Here is a 20,676-nt window from a genome sequence, read left to right as displayed (position 1 = left end):
TAAATTTTATGTTTGATTACGTTTCAATTTCATGGCTCACCATGAATTTCACCTAAATATCCTAAAATGCAAGCCAGCATGAAGAAATGGAAACTTCCACTTTCAATGAGAATCTATCTAAAGGAGGGAAGAGACAAAGAATATGCAACAAACAATAACTAAGTACAATTCCCTAAAAAGTAACTGTTCCAATTCAAATTTTACTCACAAAACCCTAGATGCCAATGCAAGGAAGGCTTAGGGGCACTACAACGCACTGTCTCCAGGAAAGAGAGTGCATTGATCAAGGAATCTCAAGTTCTGGCACAAAAATGCAATGGAATCTCAATGACAAGACTTCCTATGTCTAATCATTGTCTAATTAGGACTGAGTGAAACTATAAATATCAAAACAAGAGGCAAAACATACACTAAGGGCAAGAAAAAACCACCAAGGGATTGAATCGATCCCCAGTATGGTCGTCAATTTGTTATACGAAATCTACGACTACAGACATAAGTGTCTTCCCTAGGCCTGGTGGATTGACTAGAACAACATAAAGTAAAGGGCATAATGTTTTCCTTCAAGTAATTGAATGATGGGATGAAATCTACCTAGAATCTGTCGCAAGCGTCGCTCCTTCCTTGGCTTGTATGCTACAATCCTAGCTTCGATTGTTATAATTAGAACTTGCACAATCAAACAAGACAAGCCAAAGATCTACGAAATCTATGTAGCATAGTCCAATCACTTCATTCAATAGATCAACATGGTATTGAAATACATGAAATCATAACATCATATATAGGAAAACAATCTACTCTTTGTATTAATAGAAATGGAGAGAGGTACAACCAAAAGTAGGAGTTGATATTGTAGAAGAGGTCCCCAAGTTGACATGTCCTTTCCTTGCCACAACGTATGCCTCTATGTCACCCTAATGCATGGAATAATGACTCTTAAACAAATAGCATGAGGGCATAATCAATCTCCAGAATCCAACCCCTTGCCCATGGATGGTTGTAAATATATAAATGAGGGAGGTAGTTCATGAATTCTTATTCATTTACCAATCTAGGTGAGATCCACTTGAGATTGAAGGTTGAACTCAAGGGATAAGAGGTGAAAACTCCAATGTAGGATTAGATAGGATTTGAAGGTCTTATCCAAGGTAAATGGTTGAAACAACCTCAGGAAGCTTCTGGAAGAGGAAGCTTCGATATTATTTTTATTTTTCCCGAATTTCTAGAATTAGTGCACCCCCAAGACTAAGCAACCTACTAGTGATCAGCGTAGGTGCATAGAGGGTGCATTGGGCCTTAAAATCTTGGGAACTCAGTGGTCAATAGTAGAAACTCAAGGATTCGGCAGAGTCATGCTTAGGGCTTTGTGTAGGGATGATGACAATATGTGAAAGGATGTGAATTGGTCCCATTTGAAGGCCTATTGACTAGATTCGACAAAATGGCCTATAACAAAGAGGTAGCGCACCCTTGCAAAGCCTACTGGGTTGAAGGGGAAGAACTTGTCACCAAAATGTGTTTCTTTGACATAGGATGATTCCTCCTCACATTTTCCTCCTCCTCTTATCTCCAAATTGACCCCCATTCTCACCATCTAGATAGTTTGCATGACCATGGTGTTCAAGGCTCCCTGCACAGAAAAGAACAAAATTTATGTTTCATGAAAGCAACCCCTGCAAATTGAGCCCAAATGACACTTAAAATAGTGTGCACACCCACACATGCGTGAGATCAATCCAAGCTCCATCTACGACACATCACCTCAAGGTAGTTGTATTTTAGCATTTCCTATATGATGTGCACTACTTGCCATAGTGTTTATATATTGGAATGCATGGCATCTATGCTTTTATTAGCCCTTGAGAAGCCATGTGTCTTTGATCAAAGTCCACATAAATAGTGTCTGGGAAGGAGGTTATTTGTGAGTGGGGATGCAATCAAATTCTTCCAAATGTTGCAGAAATGACAACAATAAATGAGAAGGAAAATTGAAACTATAAAAATGAGATAATGACATCCAATGAATCTCACTTTGTTGCATTTCTTGATTAATTCATCAATAATTATTAACATCAAACTTATCATTAAAAATTTGCATATCCTTTATAGATATCAATAATATATTGTAACTCTAACTATTAAATGAATTTTAATTTTTCTATCCACCACCCCAACTCTCATATGCGCTCACTTCCACCTTTTAGGGATATGCATCATGAAAGGAAAAAAAAAAGTCTTGCCTCAATTTTTTTTAATCTAATTGTTTCTTTTTAAAATTTTAATGACAAGATGATAATGGAGTAGTATATTTTGTTTCAAATCATAGTATCAAGATGATAGTGGATTAATGGGTTCTTTGTTAACTTAGATGTAGTGGATCATGTAGCTTTGGCAACATGGATTATGTGTTTATTCAGCTAATGTGGAATATGGTTTTATTGTTCAACTATAAATCTGACTACATTGTCCTCCATTGCAAGAGGACTATTTTCACATCCTACAGTCCCATCCCTTTATTGGAAACAAAAATGGAAATCTTTGATAGATCAATTAGTAATTCCAGAGAGATAGTGTAACCACCCGCTCCCACATTTACCCACTTTCACTGGCATGCTAAGGTAACACATGAGATGGAGAGCTATTATGACATGACTCAACCTCCTGAGTACAGTTACGGAAGTGGAATCGACAACTGAGACCATACTAACCCTCCTCAGGAGCTACAAGACACCTAGGACCTAACCAACCACTCCCAGTGCCCAAATCCTGAGCTTGAATGATTTTTTAATAACTTGGTCTCCCAACCACATGCATGACCAGGCCTCCAGGTGGTTGAGGGCCTCTAATTGCATGCATAAGCCTACTACGTAGTGGTTGTGACCCAAAATGTTCAATTCAGAGGGTGTGGTCCCAGATTCTGAGCGTAAATTCCAGGCCAGCCTCCAGACCACTGCCCATAACCCAGTGAGACTTTCTAGAATGAATAATGACATGTGAACAATGTTAAACATACAAATTTGAATCAGAAACTTGACCTAACCAGGCCCGACCATGATAGTCATTTCGTCAAACATATCAAGAACATGTAATTTACAGGTCATGAATGCGTATCTGAACATAGGGGTCTGGTACTTATCTAAGAATCGTCCATAAGGTCTAATGACCTCTCATCATAACTGTAATAACATTTTTTAGGTCATGCATTCATTAACCATTCATCAACAAATCAAACAAATCAAGAGCCATAACTAGAACTTGTTATGGAACCATGCTCATAACCAACATATAACCAAAATAATAACCATGATAGAATAGCCATCAAAGCCACATAATAACAAGTACAAGTACTCATGGAATACAGGAGAAAAAGAGATTTTATTAACATATGCAAAAACCAACCATGTCAGGAACTTCCACGTACCATTTGACCATAGATTGGGTTGAACCAAATATTTCTTTCAGCGAACCACCCCCATGCCATATTCCAATCATGAATGTGAGACTCAAGACAAAATCTACCAGGGCTTCCAGGAGATCAAACCACCTCCACCCTCAAGATTTATCACAATCCTGCCAAAACCAATCAAAGGATTCCTAGGCCCAAAAAAGGGTATAAACAACCAGGTTTTACTGCAATCTCGCCAAAACCGTTAATGGATTCCTATGCCCATACAAAGAACATACGCTACCAAGCTTTATAGAAATACCGCCAAAACCGGTCAAGGGATCGCTAGGCCCAAAACAAGCTTGGATGCCTATGGATTTATTCACCAATACCTTGAGGAATTTGCTCGTCTTCACCCTCGGGCTTTATTGCAATCCCTCAATGGATTCCTAAGACCTTGGGAATTTTCTTGAGACCACTTCACCCGATTCCAAAACCATTTGGAAATCCAAAGCTCAACCAAGTAAAAGAACCCTATCACACCATGGCTATCTAGAAATGGCAATATAAGGTTGAAACCACTGCCACACTTCGCAAAACCCATGCCAATAACATCAACTAAATACATACATGCATGTACCATGCATTCACTAACCAACTAGGAATTTAAACATGCAACCTGTTACCTACAAGTATTCCTACTGGAGCTGCTTGATCCAACTTTTCCTTGCTTGTCCCTTTCTTTCCTTTGCTTTCTTGTCCTTCCTTTGCATTCCTTTCTCTAATCCTAGAGTGATCCAATAATGCTTTAAGTGTGCAATAGTATGAGAGAACGGAGAGAATAGAGAGAGATCCAATCTAAAACTGACAAAAGGTGTTGAATTGATCCCCATAAGCCTTTTTATCTTTGACGCCTTTATTTTCTTCATTTTCCTCTATTTTTCCTTCAATTTCCCTCTCATGCAAACTTGTCACCTTTCATCTCCCTTTTCTCCTATTTTACTTTATTTTCATAATTAAAATGCCAATTAATGCCTCTTTGCCTTTCCAAAGCCTTTACCAATTTCCTTAGCCATAATAAACCAAATGAACACCCACGGATGTTTTTTCCCAACATTTAGCTTGGAATACGTGTTCCATGACCTTGGTCTTACTTTTTCCTTTATTAATTTTATTACATGAAATTTTAACTCGGGGTTGTTGCAGATAGCTGGTAGTACTTATCAAATGCCAAAGGTGGCACTGACATTGAAGGGTATTGTAACAATAAAGGGATCTTGATTCTTTTGATTACTTTCATTTTTGAATTCCCAATGGCATTAGCATTCCCTCATATCTCTTCCTCTCCTCTTAGGGTTGTTGAGTTGTGGTCTGTTTAGTCTTGTTTGGTTCGTGTATTTGGAGCTCCATGTTATGTTTGTATGAGTCTGTTATGGTCTAGTTTATATTTGTCTACTTGTATATATCATTTGTTTGGTGTGCATGTGTGCTAGGAGAGGTGGAGGTAGGACTTCTTGTAGATACTTTGTTTGGTATGCATGTGCGCTCTGAGAGGCTGTGTGCATGTGTGCACTTCAATTTTCAAATTAGTAGAGGAGCGCAAGGACTCAAATGCATTTAAGTGAGGTACATGCTTTGTGTGTCAAGTTTTGATTTTAAGGGCATGTTTATGTTGTTCCTGGAGATCTGGATCCTTATGCACATTGTATGGTTTAGGCCCCTAAGAATGATAAATATAGCATTATCCTTTATTTAGTGACTCTTAGTATGAACATTACTCATATCCATTCATGCCATCTTGTATCCCACCTAAAGTAGCAATAAAGTAAGCCCATAAATACTAACACATTTGAGCCTCTATTGCAGAATGTCTCTATCTTGTCATAGATGAGAGTGTTCCTTTGAAGTCTAATGGTTTTCCCTTTCCTGATGGTTTAGAGTATGATCTTCATGGTCACGGGAAAATATTTCTCTTAACCTTGCCTTTGATTCGAGTGACATGGGGCAATACCATGTGGTACATCTTGAAACCATGAGGATGGATCCATTGACCTTTTCTCATTTATTTCCCTAACCTACTCTTATTAATAGTATTTATGCCATTAATATATTGGACTTAGACTCATGGCATGCTACCACTCCTATTGTTTATCTAAATTATCCTTCTTTGAGGTCTTCCATGCACATATCCTCTATCTATGGCCTTTGTGTAATTCATATATTCTATGGGCTTTCTATGCCAATGGGTATCTAAGCATCCATGATTCATAAGGATCCTCACATGAATAAATATCCTTTTGGTTCTTATTGATGACAATGTATTATTTATTTTGGAGAAGGACAAATGCCCGCGAGCTTTATTTTTTTGTTTAATTAAACTTTCTTTGCTTTTTTTCTATGTAGAGCGATGTCTAATCCTTTGTAATACCCCCAATGGAAATTTTAACGGTAGATACCATAAATGAACTTGAACAACAAAATGATTGTAAATAGACACACAACCGACAAATAGATACACAAATAGATAAAATCAGTGAGCCATTTTATTAACCTAATGAAAAGAGTACATCAACATGAAAGAATAGTGGAACATGAGCTTGCCAAGCAAGCAGAGCAAACCCAAAAAATATCTCTGACCCAACCGATGAATGGCTCTGGAAATGATGTAGATGGCCCAGTGAGAAGACTATTGCAAACCCACTGTTGCAAAACTGCTCTCTCCAAACCTCCAATGAAGCACTGTGAGATTTCTGAGTGAAATATCCTCAAGAGTGTTGGGTTTTCATCTAACACTCATTAGCACACCCGAGGGTTTCTGTCCTGGGGCTCCCAATGAAGTATAGAACCGGGTTCTCAATCTCTCATACAAGAAGAAATATCAAATCCAAGATGTCCCTTAATGTCCTCCTCCTCCTCCTCTTTTTATAGATCTAATGGACCCTTATAGAACCTCCCATTTTATGATTATTTTAATCATTGAGCACTTTTCCCTCTTTCTATTTCAAATAAAATATTATTTTAATGTAGGAAAAGGGTAAATTGGCCACCACACCTCCTCAAGTAATTGAAAATCACTTCTAAACATTCCATCCTGTAGATATTCTTGTTCTGGTTCCAACGAGCTATTACGCTAAGATGTTTTGTCAAGTATTCCTCTCGGAATAACACCTTAAGCATAATTAATTGAGTTACGCACAATAATAACCCTGTTTTTTTTTAAGTTGTCAGAATGCGATGGAACGAAAGACAAGTTGTGCAAATGATGGAATGTGCCAAGTTAATGTCATCAGATCCCATAGAAACTCCTCAAAACCCCATGAAACATCTCCAAAAGCCCCTGGGCTTGTTAATGAAGTAAACTTGCACCTGTGTATTGTTTGCCTCCAACCCTGAAAGTCCATCTTAACCATGTCATGAGGAACACTAGAAAAAAAGGAACATTACAAATCCACCCGCCCCAAGATTTCTTGCCCTCAATCAATCTAAATTTGTGGACCAATTTGGTGGCCCAACGCAATTGAGACCCAATGCCCGGATCCCGTACGAACCACTGGGTGATTCTCTGCCTCTGTGTCAACCCACCATGAATGGACCCCTTAATGCCAGATCCCAGACCATGCCCTGACTGAACTCGTCATCAACCAATCCTCCTGGACCCCAATGCCACCAAGAACAAGTATCACTACTCCATGGCTATCGTTGTGTTATAACTCCAACCATGAGTGTTGCTCCATCCACCGCGTACCAACTCATCACCTCTCTCCAATCAAACCCTTGGAATAGACCAATGCTAATCTCACCATGTTGATGTTGTGCTAAAATACTAATGAGTGGCCAACCTACATCCTACTGCCAACTGGAGCATGTGGTGTCCCTCACATCTAAGGGCTCATGTAGTGCAATGCTCCTCACTAAAAATGACACTCCATCAATAGGGTACCAACTCATGATCTCTCGCCAATCCAATGCATGGACACATGTGTAAGAAACAAGTCTACTATGCTGATATGGGTCCCCGCTCAACTCATGATGCTCTATCTAGTCAATCAACAATATCCATTGAGAAAATTCTTCCTCTCTCCCTATAATGGGTACAAGTGGCCAAAATGTGTTGCAAGCCCTATCTATGTACTCCTAGAGAGGGCTGCTCCCTGAAAGTATTGCAGCTCTGCCAGTTGCTTGTGCATCTACCTATACCTCATCAGTGAGTTGGAAAAAAAATGGATGCACCACCATCTCCAACAACTGCTCCCTCCTCTAATTGGAAACTCCACGCTCCTACTATCTATTATCCTCCTACAAAATTACCCTGTAACCCTCCAACACCTCCTGAGGACAAGTGCCTACAAATACTGCCACCCTACTAGTTGTTTGTACATTTGTCTACTCCTCATCAATGACTAACCCCAAGGATGGTTGCACATCCTCCTCCATCTCGAGCTTAATATGAACCTCCAAATGGCTCTCCCCAAAAGGTTCATCATGTATACTGTGCACATCATCCTCCTCAGCTGACTCATGCTCCACCATATGTTGATAATGTTGAATCATCATTGGTGACTCAACATCCTGAATTTCTCCCATGGGGTCCACTAACTGCTCATCATACACACCGGAATATAAATTGGGCATGCTGTCAACAACTCCACATGACACATGCTCCTAAGAGGCATCCTCGTATGAACCCATGGACTTGTCCAAAGAAGAATCCTCACCCTGAAAGTCAAAAGGAATCTCCTCTTGCTCGACCTCTATCATCTCCTCAGTTTTACTCAAGCATGAGTGGTCAAGTCCCCAAGGTTTATTACATATGAATCAATGTCCCTTCCTCCTCAGCTCATTCTTCATACATGATCCACCAAACTTGAGCAACTCCTCCTTGGTCAACTATCTTTTGAACAACCCAATGTTACGCTTAACCAACCGTTCGGCTAGTTCGTAAGCAGTAGGTGAGACCAGTTGTTCTCTCCTCCAAATGGCCAACAACTTAGACTATAACTTCTTTCATATGGCATCCTGGTCTCCCATAACTGAAGACAAGATGGAATGCATGTGTGCTTTGACCGTGTTTGGGTGATGTTTCTTAATGCTGAAAAAAGTATCGGAACATTTGAAGGATCGGGTCATCACTCTCTAGATCAAACATAATGTCACAGGTATGAAGTTTGGCCATATCCTCCAAAATCTAAAGCTTTTTGCTAAAGGTAAGACCCACAATGTTATCCAAGTCTTGAAAGGTCTCTACTATCTGATCCAAATGGATCCTAGAAAACCCTCTAAGTCTTCAAACACTCGAAACTATCGCATGAGAAGAACTTTTCAAAAAATTCGGATTACACTATAGGGAGGCAAAAACATGAAGAAATCAGTGAAATAAGGCTTATTGGAGGCTTAAAGCAACTTTGCATCAGAGCCGTCGGATCTGGCCGATCAATGGTCCAGATTTGATCGGGCAATTGCAATCGGCGGTGGCAAGCGGAGGCTATCGGCAGAGACCACACGGAATATGTGATAGCGATCAGCGGGGTCAACAAGGACTGTCGATCAAGCGCGCAAATCGATGGCCCAAGTTGCATCGCAATATCGCTATCGGCAAATACAAAGGAGCGCTTACAACGGCCCGGGGTATGTGCGATATGCGATTGCGATCAATCGCATCTCAATATCGTGTCGTCACATTACAATGGATTGGGGTAGATATAAATATGATTCGCGATAGCCAGACCGGATGAAAATATAGATGATATTATATATATTATGAGATCCGGAAAACATGGTCTTCCTTTGTATTTTGCATTTTCGTTAATGATGTCCCAAAACAATACCTCCAGTAAACATCATAAAGCATTTTTCATGACTCAATGAAAGGTTTGTTTCTTTACATCTTATAAGGACTTTTTCCAAATTCTCTAATGCCTCTTCAAATGAATTACCATAAACTGTAAAATCATCCATATAAACCTCTACACAATCATGGATTAGATCAAAAAAGATTCCTAGTACTGATCTTTGAAATGTTGCGGGTGCATTACATAATCCAAAAGGAAGCACTCGGTAAACAAAAGTTCCCCATGGATAGGTAAATGTGGTCTTATCTTGATCTTCAGGTGCTACCTGAATTTGATTATAGCCACTAAAACCATCCAAAATGAAAAGTACTTTTTTCCTGCTAGAGTATCTAATACCTGATCGATAAAGGGCAAAGGAAAGTGATCCTTCAAAGTTTCTTTATTCAATTCCCTGTAATCAATGCATACTCTCCATTTACCATTCTTTTTAGGTACTATAACCAAAGGAGAAACCCATTGCCTATCTGAAATTGGATAAATGAAGTTTACATTGAGTAGTTTTTGGAGCTCCTCTTTCACTATCTCCCTAAGGTTTGGATTCATCCTTCTCTAAGGTTGTCTGATTGGTCTACTGTTTTCCTCGATGTAGATGTGATGAATGCAAGTCTTAGGGTCAATACCTTTCATATCAGTATACTCCCATGCAAATGCAGTAGAATGTTTTTGCAAGATTTTGGTTAGCTCTCCCTATTGTGATTTTTCCAAGTTTTTGTTGATATTCATTGTTTTACACGGAAAAATCTCAATGGCAGAACTTCCAAACTCTTCCATAGAGTAAAGAGACATTTGTCTAGATGATAGATACTCAATTTCAGAATCTAACTGAAATTGTGTGTGGTCATATTCCGAAGATGTTTCAAAATTTTCTAATGTGTTCAGAATTTGACTATCTTCACTGATTCCAGTAATGGTAAAGACAGGTTGTATAGTGTCCTCATCATCGACCCATTCATTATCTCCTACTTCTGTAATTGCTTTTGCTAGAGGATACAAAATAAATTTATTTGTCGAATTACCATCAGAAATGTACATATCCCCAGATCTACAACTGATGAAAGCATCAGTTGTGGCTAGCCAAGGTCTTCCTAAGATGAGGGGGTGCCCTCCTAGATTACTCTTGGGAGTTAAAATCATGAAATCTACTGGATATTCCCAAGAATCTAAGGAGACCGAAATGTCTTCTAATACACCATTTGGTTTGATAATTGATCGATCTACAAGTTGCAGTAGAGTAGGTGTAAAAAGAAGATTAGGAATTTTTAGCTGTTCCATAGTCTGTCTACTCATAATGTTGATAGCAACCCCTAAATCAATCAAAGTATTTGGAATTTCTACCCCATTGATATGTGTTTTGACAATTGGACTACCGGGATCTACATACTTCTGCATGGTAATTTTCCCCATCATGATATCTGCAATTTTTCCTACCAGGTGGATTCTTCTTGTATCTCTTGGTTTCCTTCCTGGTCTTTTGAGACTCAACTCCTTTATTGTTTTTGCTAGAATAGGAATCTCTCTAATGCACTGTAGTAAGGGAATCTTGATACAAACATTCTTTAATTCATCTAGAAAATCATAGTCACGCAACAAGATTTGTTTTTCCACTCCTTTGTCAATTTGTAATCTTTCAGGAAAAGGAGGTGTGGATGAAGATGCAGGTTGCTCAACTATAGGAGTTGTGGGGGTTGACTCTTTTTCTTTTTCTTTTTGAGTGCTTGAGTGTTGAAGAGATGCTTCAGAACCTTTATTGGCTTCAAGAGAATCTTCCTCAGAAATACTTTGCTTTTGAGCATCTATAGAAGGCTTTTCTAAAACTCTACCAGATCTGAGTTGTACATCATTGAGAGGAACAATCATATAGGCAGGAAATTGTTGTCCTTCTACCATGTAAGCATTTTGAGGATTTTTATTATTGGGATTTGGCAATGGCTGGGAAGGTAGTTGATTTCTCTTTTGCTGGAATGGAAGCAAGAGTTGGGAATTTGGATTTTTTTGAGAAGGTTGTTGTTGTTGTGAAATGGCAATGAAAGTTGTGGATTTTGATTTGGAAGTTGTGGAGCTTGTTGATTTTGAAAAGACGGAGGATATTGATAAAATTGAGCAAATCTCCCATAAGGATTTTGCATACCTTGTACCCATGATTGAAATGGATTTTGAGGTTGGGACCAAGGTTGTTAACAAGGATTCCAATTTGGTGGGGGTTGAAAGTTCATGGGGTTGTTAAACCCTTGATTTTGTTGCCCTTGCCAAGGTCTCCTTGAAACAAAACAGAGAGACTCAATTGAATTTGGATCTTCTTGAAAGACAGCTTTGAGCCCAGGAATTGAAGGACAATCCTTGGTCTCATGGCTTTCTGAACAAATCATACATGTTTCTACAACTTTTTCATCCAAGGGGCATTCCCTTAGAGCATGTTTCTTCCTACATTTTGGACAAAAGATGGCCAAAGCTTCAGCTTCTGCTTTCTGCTTGTTTTGTATTTTAAGGGTGTCTAGTTGTTCACTAAGGCTCCCTAAAATATCAATTTTGAACTCATCAAGCATGTTGCCAATCTCAGCCCTACTTACTGATCCAGTTGCAGATTTGTTTACTCTAATGAGAGAAGGATCTCTAGGCCCTTTTCCAGTTTTAGATTTTCCCCTTGAGAGATGAACACATAGCTCTGCTATATCATGAAGTGGAAGTTGAGAAATATCTCCTTTTCCCATCATGTTTAAAATATCTATCCATTCATCTCTAATGGCTTTTAATAGAAGGGCTTTCAAGGTCTCCTCATCTAGGTTATTCATTTTTGCTCTTTTCAGGTTGTATTGAAATCTTTCAAGTAAATCCTCCAAGTTTTCATCTTCTTTTTGCACCATTTTGAAGACCTCATCCTTATGATTGGTGGGCATACAATAGTCCAGATATCTATCCAAAAATGTTTGTTTCATATCATTCCAAGTCCTAATAGATTGAGTGACTAATCCCATGAACCATTTTAGAGCAGCTCCCTTCAATGTTGAAGGAAACAATTTGAGTTTTTGAGAGTTTTCCATATAGTCATAAGTTTGGCACACGACTTCAAACTCAAATAGAAATGTTTCAGAATCCTCACTTCGCAACCCATAAAAGTTTGGGAGGACAGATGGTGAGATGTTTTTCGTTGTTGTATGAGATTCCTCATCAACTATAGGAAATCCAAATGAGTTATCTCCATCCCTATTTCCCTCGTTGTTACCTCTACCTCCTCCATTGTTTCCTCCTCCTCTACCTCAACCTCAACCTCCTCCTCCAAATCTGTTTACTACTTCCTCTGTCATGATAGTTTCCTCAGAGATTTCAAAGTCCTCTGGTTCCTCTACTAATGGCGAACGAGGAGGAATTTCTCCCTCTTCCCCTTCAGGTGATTCTACTTCCTTGATTACAATTTGTTCTCCTGTAGAAGTAAAGAAAGGGTCTTTTCCTAATTCAGATTCGGTGGATAGTGTGGGAGAGTCTCCTAATTCAGCTACCGCCCCTTGAATTCCAGGAATCCTAAGGCTAGGAGTGTGAGTTGGAGATGATGGAGGTGTATCTTGTCTATGCCTTGAAGTATATGGAGTTGTAAAAATCGAACTCTTGGTCCTAGCTATAAACCTTCCCCTAGAATCTCTTGCTCTATGCATGTCATTTTTTATTTTTCTTCAAGTCGGGCTAATAATTCTCCTTCTGATCTTCCAGATCACTCTAGGTGCAAGAAGAGAGCATACTCAAGAAATTATTGAACCAATAACTCTGTTTTCTGATCCTCTAGATCACACTAGGTGCAAGAGGAGAGCATACTTTGAGAAGTTATCAATTTTTACCTTCCTTGAAATTTTATTTTATTTTTTTTCTTGTTTTTTGTTTTTTTAAGAAATTGGCTACCTAGTTTCACTTCCCCGGAAACGACGCCAAAATGTTTGGTCAAATTAGAGTGTCCTAAATTGCTATATTAATTGTCAATCCGGGAGTCGTGAACTGCTGAAGTGAGGTGCGCTATATATGCAAGATAACCGATTTCTTACTTTTTGTCGTTTTTTATTTTTAGTTTGTTTTTGGGTTTATCTTCGTTGATTCCCTAATGTGAGATGGCAATTCTAAAAGTCAAGTATGGATATAAGTGTTCAAGGCAATGGTGTCCTTTAAAATGATTTCCAAACTTCAAAATTTTCAAAAAGGTTTTAAAACTTGCAATGATGAAATCAATTCCTAAAAGAGAATGAAAATGTACCACTGCTCTAATTAAACAAACAGTGAGCTAGTGACCATGAAACCCAGTATCCTTGCTGCTGTGTAAATATAAAAGAAACTGAATTCAAAGAAATCCAAAAGTTGCAAGCAAAGCAAAGCTAAGATCAAACTACATCAACTGATATTCTGACCCCTCACCATTTGTCTCGCTCTGGTTTTAGGAGGTAATCATAAATAAATTGAGCAATTTGATATCTAATTTGCAGAAAATGAAACAATATTAAACTACACACTCATACTCCAATCTCTCACCATTTGTCTCGCTCTGGCTTTAGGAGGTAACTGAAAATGACATGAGCAATTCAATAACTAACTTGCAGAAAAATAAACTAATATCAAACTACGCATTCATACTTCAATCCCTCACCATTTGACTCGATTTGGCTTTCGGAGGTAACTGAAAATGACATGAGTAATCTAATATCTATCTTGCAGAAAAGTAAATGAACAAAACTGAAAGAAATAAAACAGTGTTGGAATTAGAACTAAGAAAATAAATCAGCAGAAGGACAAGAATAATTCCATGTCATTAGTCATTATAAAGCTATGTGCAAATGCCCGGGCTGCCTATTAGAATCTGAAACAAAGACACTGATCAGTTAACAGCATTAGAAAGCATAAAAACTATGGACAACAATCAACGTGAATACCATAAGCAGTGCAATATATACAAATAAATGATTATGGCATAAGGAACAGAAAGAAATAAAGCATGAAACTATACAGCAATTAACAAAACCTTGGTGTGTACAGGGGCCCTCTGCACAACCTCGGGCAGTCAGCAATCAACCACAAATTGAGCTTATAAACAGAGTCTTCTCATGTATTAAAATGCAGTCATAACATAGAGATAAAGTCACGGCACAGTGGGCTCGTTAACAGTCAAAATTACATTACAAGAACTAGCTACTATGCGTATGAGAATGCTTTATTTATAACAGAGGATGACATAACTACTTTCCTAAAATCTGCGCTGATAAAAGACACGTGAAGCAACCATGTCCAGGAATCTAGCATTATGGTAGCCGTGAAGATTAAATCTAAGGAGGGTGGCTGTTGGATTCGGTTCATGGAGCAGTCCACAGGTGTTAACACGTCTCCTGAAATTTAGAAACAACCACGCAAGTCTTCACGTGGTGAAAAACAAAGTTTTGTCACCGTAGGACTCTTAGGTTGACCACCGCTTAACTATCTTTGACCACGGCCTTCTTTGACGGATTCGACTGAGCCAATAGGACACGGTCCATGTCCACGTCATTTGCAACTTGCCCATGTGGCCGGATTTGCCTGAAGACACCTGTAACATAGACTTCAACAAAAAGGCTGCGGAAAGTGACAAGATTCCGCAGCTGAATGAGCAAAAATCTAAATCAAACAGCAGACACAAGACATAGTTAGGAAACCACTTTATATGCTCTTTTTAGACTAATATGCAATGATTTGGCAGCTTAGGAGGTCCAGGTAAATGGAAAAAAAGGTTAGAAAGGTGTATAGGGAAGATGCAAGTTTGGGGCTCAACAGTTAAATAAACGAAATACGAATGAAAAGCATTGATGCGATGAAACTGGACCCGAAATGATTTATTAATGTTGTTATATATGATTTCAAGTCTGATAAAGCCATTTTACGGGGTTTTTCAATGTTTTAATGCATTTTTAAATACAAATGGAAATCACGAGATAAGTGGGATTTCGGGCGGGCCAAAGGTGGTAAGTGGTTTGGGCTGGGCTCTGCCCGATCCCATACAATGGCTGCCACGTGTCCAGGCTAAGGAAAGAGAAAACCACCCTTATCGGGCGGTTAACCCCCGTACGAAAGAGCCGCCTGAAATGAACCACAGCCGTTGGATCTGGATCTCCCTGATCAACGATGGAGATGCGATGTTGATGTACAGGCGGACTCAATAGGAGTTATAAGGCAGATTCATAATGTTTCAAGTCTGATAAACGAAAATTTGGCAGAGTTTCACAGTTTTGAATGTATTTCTCTGTGTAAACAGAGAATGGTTATTTCGAGGATTTCAAAGGCCCGATGACCCATTCCATTACAGTACAGGTGGCCACCATCCCTGAAAGAGTTTAGTAATGATTGCTAACGCTTAGAGGGGCATCTGAGCGGATGAAGGTCAGGAAGCTAGAGAGCCCGAGAAGGTGAAACGAACAGACAGCGCCGATTGGCTTTAAAGCCACAGACTAACAAAGACAGAGGCAGGCAGTGCTGAGACAGAGCGAAGACAGAGATAGAGAGTGATAGAGAGAGTCTGTGTACTCAGAGAGGCTTGAGGGGTTCAATAAAAACTCTTGCTGTTGTATCTGTTGTGTGTTGAGACTCAAATTGAGCTCATATTTTTGTAAAACTCTATTTTTGAAGACATAATAGGGAGGTCACCACTGAAGGCTGGACCAGGAGACATAGCCCAGGAGTGTTGGGTGAACTCCTTATTAAACTTGTTGTGTTATGTGCGTTGTCTATTATGTTCTTTAACTGCTTCATTGTCTATGTATTTCGCAATCTTATTGATCCATTGCACAAAGTAACATAGCCATATCCATGCACATGATTATGTAATACCTTAATAATTGTCTAAGATCTCATTATCAGATCAAGTGGTATCAGAGCTTTAGGTTGCTAAGGTTAGACAAGCTTGTGCTGGATTGTTGAATGCTAACTAGGTCAAAGCTCAAATTAGGAGAAGGAGAACTGGTTGAGACTAACCCAGAAATAGGAAGAGTCTATCCTAGGAGGAAAATGGCAGAAGAAATTCCCTTAGAATCAAACTCTCAGTTCATGGACAGTTTCATGACCATGAGAGCCATGATAGAAGAGATGTATCGAGAATTTAAGAAAGGTCGAGGTGAAGATACTTCAACCTCCAAACAAGACAAAGGAATAGATGAACCTCTTCTATATGGCCATTAAGAAGGCAAAGGGAAAGGGAAAGAGCCTCCTCTATCAACACCTCCTTCTAGCCCTTTGATTAAATTAGATGTAAAATTTGATTTGCCAATATATGATGGAGACTTAAATGCAGAAAAGCTAGATAACTGGATTAAACAAATTGATGTATATTGCATGGTGCAGAACATCGATTCCGAAAGGAGAAAGATTCAGCTGGCCAACCTTCGCCTTGGAGGAACTGCCCTAGTGTGGTGGGAAGGCAGGACACAAGCTTATTTGAAGAAGCATGGTAAAATTCTTTCTACCTGGAGTGAATTTGTTTCTGCCATTAAAAAACAATTCTATCCACTAGCTTATATGCAGCAAGCAATGATGAGTTGGCAAACTCTTCGCCAATTAAAGGGGCAAAGTGTACAAAGACATACCCAGGAATTTAGAAAAATAGCTTTAATTCTAGGCATTTCTCTAGACTCACCTAAAACTTTGTTGAGGTATATAGGTGGTCTACATAGCTATTTGAGGCACACCATTCTCATGTTTAACCCTACTAGCATAGATGAGGTATTAGTTCAGGCTACACATCTAGAGGCTAGAGGCAAGAATGTGAACCCAAAGATTGGGGGATCATCAAAACCCACTGCAAGCGAGAATAAGGAAAACAGGAAGCAGAAATGGAAAGAGAGGAAGGCAAACGCTGTACAAAAAGACAAACCTTCATGCACTCACTGCAAGAAGGTTGGACATGATGATGAACACTGCTGGTCTTTGCATCCGGAACTGAAACCCAAGAAGTTCGATGGCAAGAAGAAGAAGACTGCTGCTGCTATTCAGAAAGATTTGGGGTCAAACTCAGGTGATGAAACAACAGTCACAACTACAGGTATAAAAGGTGAAAATTCTGAAGCATCTACTAGTAATTCTGCACAATCTATTGATAATGAAGAAAATGAGAGGAAAAGACATGAGCTTTTTCATATTAGAGTTATTTCCAAGCATCAAAAGATTGATACTTTATTTGATAGTGGTTCACAAGTAAACTTGATTTCTGAAGCAATTGTAAAGAAGTTGGGACTACTAACCACACCTCATAAGAAGCCATATCCATTAGGTTGGGTATGTGATAAAGCAAAGCTACAAGTGACTAGACAATGTAAACTTAAGTTTGCTTTTGGGTCAACTTTTGTAGATGAGGTTGAGTTAGATATCATTCCTTTGGATATATGTGGTACTGTTTTAGGAAGTCCTTACTTGTATGATAGAAAATCCATTTTCTATAGAACTGAAAATAAGTATCAACTCACAAAAGATGGAATAGAATATATTGTAAGAGCTCATCAGCTCAAAAGTAACTACACTCTCATAAACTCAGGGCAGATGAAAAGAATTGTAAACTCATGCAAGCAATTTTTACTCATGGTTGTAAAGGAAAAGACCCCTAATAAAACCAATGCATTTGAAGGTTGTGATGCTAAACAAAAAGATGATTTAGAAAAAGTTGTTTCAGAATATGATATCCTATTTCAAGAACCTAAAGGTCTGCCGCCTAAAAGGGAAATAGTACATGATATTCAGTTGCAGCAAGATGCTCCATTGACTAACATTAGAATGTACAAGTTATCCGCTTTAGAGAATGCAGAGATCAAGAATCAGGTACAGGAGCTGCTCGAGAAACGGTTCATAATACCAAGCACATCACCATGCGGATCTCCAATCGTGTTGGTGAGAAAGAAAGATGGCTCGTGGAGGATGTGCATTAATTACAAAGCACTAAATAAAATAACGATCAAGAATCGTTATCCTCTCCCTTGCATAGATGATCTATTGGATCAATTGAAAGAAGCTGTTTACTTTTCTAAGTTGGACTTGCATAGTGGCTACCATCAGGTCAGAGTAGCAGAACAAGATGCATGAAAGACTGCTTTCAAGACAAAGCAAGGGTTGTATGAATGGCTAGTTATGCCTTTTGGCTTAACTAATGCTCCTGCCACTTTCATGAGAGTAAAGAATGATGTACTCTGACCTTTTATTGATGATTTTTCAATTGTATATCTATATGACATTCTTTTTTTCATTAAAACATGGGAAGAACATTTGAAGCATGTAAAGCAGACTCTAGATGTTTTGAAAAAAGAAAAACTCTATGTTAAATTATCAAAATGTGAATTTTGGCAAAACATCTTTGAATTATTTGGGTCATATTGTAGGGGGTGGTGAATCGAAGATAGATCCCTATAAGGTTGAAGTCATTGTGAACTGGCCTAAACCCAAAACTTCTACAGAAGTTAGGAGCTTCCTAGGAGCAGCACAATATTGGAGAAAGTTTATTGCTAACTTTTCCTTGATTGCAGCTCCCTTACATGCTTTAACAGGATTGAACAAGGTGTTTCAGTGGGGAGGCAAATAGCAAAAAGCCTTCGACACCTTGAAAGAAAAGATTAGTAAAACACCAATACTAGCATTTCCAGGTCTTCAAAGACCATTTGAGATTGAAACAGATGCCAATGACTATGCCATAGGAGCAGTGTTGATGCAACATGGTAAACCCATATGTTATCATTCTGAGACATTTAATTTTGCAGTATTTAATTATCCCACATATGATAAATAATTGTATGCATTAGTGCAGAGTGTGAAAAAGTGGAAACATTACCTATTGGGCAAAGAAACAATTATACATACAGATCATCAACCACTTCAATATTTTCACTCACAAACTAAATTGCAACAATCAAGACACTATAGGTGGATGGGTTTTCTACAACAGTTTCATCTTGTCGTCAGATATAAGAAAGGCATACACAATAAGGTTGCAGATATGTTATTCAGACCAATCATAAATGCATCTACTATACTTAAGCATAACTCATTATTGCATGAAAGCTACATTGAACCATATGCTCAAGTTATAGATTTTAAAGATGTATATGCAACTTCAGTCATGGCAAACAAGTAGAAGAATTGGATTATCATGTTAAGGACCAACTCTTGTATCATTTGGGAAAGTTATGCATTCCTCAAATTGAAAGAGTTAACATAATCCGAGAAGCACATACTTCTCTAATATCAAGTCATTGTGGTGTAAGTAAAATAGTTGCACAGCTGCAAAGGTTCTGTTATTGGCCAAGAATGCATGAAACAGTTTCTAGATATATTAGAGGGTGTACCATGTGTGCTAAAAGCAAGCCCAGCAATAGAAAACTAGGCTTGTACACTCCACTTCCAGTTTCTTCTCATCCTTGGGAAAGTGTTTCCATGGACTTTGTTGGGGGATTGCCAAAATTTAGAAAATGTCATGACTATTTATATGTTATTGTGGACAGGTTCAACAAAATATGTATTTTAATACCCTGTAACAAGCAGACTACAACTGAACAAACAACAAAGTTGTTCTTTCAGCATGTATGGGTTCATTTTGGATTACCCACTGCCATTGTATCTGACCGAGATTCTCGATTTGTTGGGAAGTTTTGGTCAAGTCTGTGGGAATTGATGGACACCAGACTGAAGAAGAGCACAACCTTTCATCCACAAACATATGGCCAAATAGAGGTGGCCAATAGGACAGTGATCCAGTTGCTCAGGGGCTATTACAGCAAGCATCCCAAACTTTGGGATGAACATTTATGTTATGTGCAACATTCTTACAACTGTGCTAAACATTCTTCTACACAGAGATCTCCTTTGAGACTTGTTTTGGTTTTACACCAAGGTCTCCCTTTGATTTTGTCTTTAGTAAAGACATAGCAGTTAATGGACATAGTGATGTGGACAAAGCAACCAAGTTCATTGAACAGATCCAAGGAATTCACCAGGCAGTGCAGGAACAGCTGGAAAAGAGCCAGGCCAAGTACAAGGCAAGGCATGAAAAGCATCGAATTGAGCATAGCTTCCAAGTTGGTGATCAAGTCTGGCTGTACATCAGCAAAGACAGAATGCAAGGTGAAGGTAAGAAGCTGAAGCCAATAAGGTATGGGCCTTTCAAGATAGTTGAGAAAATTGGTGAGAATACTTTTCGCCTTGATTTGCCAGCTTACATGCACATCTATTCAATAGTTAATGCAGAGAACTTGAGACTATTTGAACCTTAATTGAATGAAGATTCTAAAGAGCAAAGTCAGTTGCCTTCTATTGATGATCTGTTGCTTGAATATCTCAATGAGTTGTAGGAAGATACAGTTATGGACAGGAAGGTGAGAACTACACGCAGAGGGGATGTTGAGTACCTTAGAATTAGACTCAAAGGTTCAAAACCAAGCAGTACAATATGGATAGAGATTGAACAAGTGA

The sequence above is a fragment of the Pinus tabuliformis genome, chromosome 3_2 (assembly GCF_031772625.1).
Source record: "Pinus tabuliformis cultivar Carrire ecotype Pingquan chromosome 3_2, CPIR1, whole genome shotgun sequence".
NCBI classification, from domain to species: Eukaryota; Viridiplantae; Streptophyta; class Pinopsida; order Pinales; family Pinaceae; genus Pinus; species Pinus tabuliformis.
This window is presented reverse-complemented; position numbering follows the sequence as displayed.